This window comes from Triticum dicoccoides, chromosome 7B (assembly GCF_002162155.2).
Source record: "Triticum dicoccoides isolate Atlit2015 ecotype Zavitan chromosome 7B, WEW_v2.0, whole genome shotgun sequence".
NCBI lineage: Eukaryota > Viridiplantae > Streptophyta > Magnoliopsida > Poales > Poaceae > Triticum > Triticum dicoccoides.
The window spans coordinates 605,657,356-605,660,860 of NC_041393.1; positions in this window are offsets into that span (position 1 = coordinate 605,657,356).

The following is a 3,505-nucleotide window of genomic DNA, read 5'->3' on the forward strand; positions in this document are numbered from 1 at the left end:
TAGTTCGGCCAGGGCTCTCCGGATAGCAAGAGATGCTTCAACGAATTTAAGATATCGCCGAAGGGTGAGTGCTGAAAGATGTCCGCAGCGGTGAATTCCATGATCGGCGCCCAGTCGGATTCGACCGGCAGGGGCACAGGAGGTTCGGAGTCCGGCAGAGAGTCCGGCACCTCGGAGTCATGAGCTTTATGCGGGACAAGGTAAGTGTTCGGCTCCATCGCTGTAGAAGTTGCAGCTCCCGAGGCGGTGTCCAGCCATCCGTCCTCGATCTAAGCGATCGGCTCCGGACTATGGGTCGGAGCGGATTCATGTGCGGCCTCCAAGGTGCTGTCCGGCGGCAGAGTTAGGTCGTGCCCATCATGACAGCGCGGCACGCTTGGCTGTGGCTCAGATCCATCGAAGATCAAGTCCCCGCGGATATTGGCCGTGAAGTTTAGGCTTCCAAACCTGACCTGACGGCCAGGGGCGTAGCTTTCGATTTGCTCCAGATGGCCAAGTGAGTTGGCCCGCAGTGCGAAGCCGCCGAATACGAAGATCTGTCCGGGGAGAAAAGTCTCACCCAGGACTGCGTCGTTGTCGATTGAAGAGGCCATCAAGCCTATCGGTGACGACACAGAGGAACTCTCAATGAAAGCACCAATGTCGGTGTCAGAACCGGCGGATCTCGGGTAGGGGGTCCCGAACTGTGCGTCTAGGCGGATGGTAACAGGAGACAAGGGACACGATGTTTTACCCAGGTTCGGGCCCTCTTGATGGAGGTAAAACCCTACGTCCTGCTTGATTGATATTGATATTGTAGATGTTTACAAGAGTGGATCTACCACGAGATCAAGGAGGCTAAACCCTAGAAGCTAGCCTATGGTATGATTGTAATGATTGTTGTTGTCCTACGGACTAGAGCCATCCGGTTTATATAGACACCGGAGAGGGCTAGGGTTACATAGAGTCGGTTACAATGGTAGGAGATCTACATATCCGTATCGCCAAGCTTGCCTTCCACGCCAAGGAAAGTCCCATTCGGACACGGGACGAAGTCTTCAATCTTGTATCTTCATAGTCTTGGAGTCCGGTCGATGATGATAGTCCGGCCGATGATAGTTCGGCTGATGATGGTAGTCCGGCTATCCGGACACCCCCTAATCCAGGACTCCCTCAGGCGCCCCGGCCTACACGTTGGTTCGGAAATACTCCTACTACTCGCTGTCGTCTCACTGATATGTTGGAACGGGACCACATGTCAACGAAACATGTTGTGTAATTTCTCGTGCAAAATGCGATCTGGCCGCGTTGGCCCGAAGTGCCGCATTAGTTTTTTATTGAAAGTTTGCCGCATTAGTTATCGGCCTTTATTTTTTTTAACATGCAATCTGAATGGATAGCTCCTGTGGTCATCACACGTGAACGGATATAGTGATTGTTGATTCGCCCGAGAAACTTTACTGTGGGAATATGGGAGTACCAGCGGATTCAAGGAACAGAGAAATGATGGTTGCTTTGTCCGAGCAACTTACTGTGGCGAAGGTGGGGCTCTGTGATTTGACTACCCACTAGTCATTACTACTGCGGTGCAACGACCGGGGTGAATCTTTCCCTGAAGTTTTGTTGTGCACTCAATATTGTTGCATGGCAGGTGGAGCCGGATGAAGGATGTCCAAAATGTCGGCGAAACGAAGTTGAATTGTTTCTGGCATTGCTATCAATCCTTCATGATTTGTTTATATGTACGCATAATTTTGATGAAATTATACTGTGATGCTATGAAGGTTTCAACTCTGGTTCCCATAGGAAAAAAAAGGTTTCAACTTAGGATTCATGTGTCTTGCCTCAGGATTATCTCGTTACAACATTCCATCAAATACAAATGAAACTACCATGGCTAATGCATCTCAATGGTTCACAGATCAGCGACAATATTCACATCACAACTGAAGACAAGTTTGTGAGAAGGTGTACAAATAAAGAAAAAAATATAATTGATCGATGCTGTTCATAGGCATGGCTCCATTTCCTTGGCATAGTGTTCATTGCTTGGCAGCTAGTTTCACCCAGCTCTGTAGCCAAAAAAGAGGTGTATGAAGGACACCAATTTCCGATCATTTTGTGCAGCTCCACTAAAATCAGGCGGACCATCCCTGTTTGCAAAGATATCCAGTCAGTGTGATTACAATAATAGTGGAACTAGATGATGAAACATAACACACATAAATAGAAGCCGATCACCTCTACGATCTCTCTTTAGGACTAACTTCTTGTCGGAGAAGATTAGGCACATAGTTGGATGAGGAGGATAGCAAAACCAATCTCCCTTTCCGCAGTCCCACAGAAATGTAAAAACGTTGCCCGTGTGACATTTTGGCGGAACTGCACAAAAGACTCTTCAGAAAAGTGATTTGTGTAGTTCACCAAAAGGTCGCAATAGCAATGAGGTGAAAATGGATAGCCCTGTTTGCAAAAGGAGGTCGAAAGGAAATAATTACTGCCCAATAACATGAGTTGAAGACACATACGCTGACAAAAAAGAAGCATGTTCCATGTAAAAGGGAAAGATAGCACATGGTGGTTTATCAAAAATGGTTTTAGGACGAGATTGCAAGATGGAAAGTACGCCGACCGAGATACGATTTAAGCAAACAACTAAAGAAGATCCACATGCAACAACGTGGGAAGATGGGCAGTGGAGCAAGGGCCAGAGGAAGCTGTACCCGAGGGTCGTCGGGATGTTACTAGGAGGGCGCCGGCGGCTAGGATCTGCCCATACTGCGGCAGCGAGCAAGTGGCGAAGGCCCTACCGTGCCGGAGCTTGGTCAGAGAGAACGATGGGTACCGTAGATCGGGACGAGCTACCTCAACGCCGTCGAACGGAGAGACGATGCACATCCTCCCTTTCCGCTGGCGGACGGGATGCGGCCGGATCACTGACCAACGCTGAGAGAGAGAGGCCACGATGGCCTTGTGTGCGATTGTGTGACGAGACTCACGAGAGACAAACCCATTTTTCCATTTTTGCCATGGCAATCGTTTTATATTCTAGGCGTGGTACCCGACCCTCCTTCGAGTAAACAACCGCTACACGCATCAAATTATCACGTGGGCTGTCTTTTCATACAGAAACAAACTCCACCGTGTACCCGTGCGGGTGTGGCCGGGAACGAGACGTGAGTACGTGTGTCCTGCGTGCACTTCTTCTTTAGGTGCAAGTACATACGTGGGTGGGTGTGAGAGAGATGGTTTGTGTGAAACAGAGGCAATGTGTTGATGATATCTCAATCAGAAAAACGGAACATATGCAATGTGTGTGAAATGGAGTCATGGACTTGAGATATCGATAGAATTGAAAACAGGGATGAAGTGTGTGGCTGCGCGATCGATAAAGAGTGCCATCAAATTTGTGTTTGCCCACGTCAAAGATACAGGGCGGCTGACCTACTGGAATTTGAGAGGGCAGAGGTGCAGTTCTTCTCCATGGCATGGATACCTACCTACAATGATCGACTATCGGTGTGTG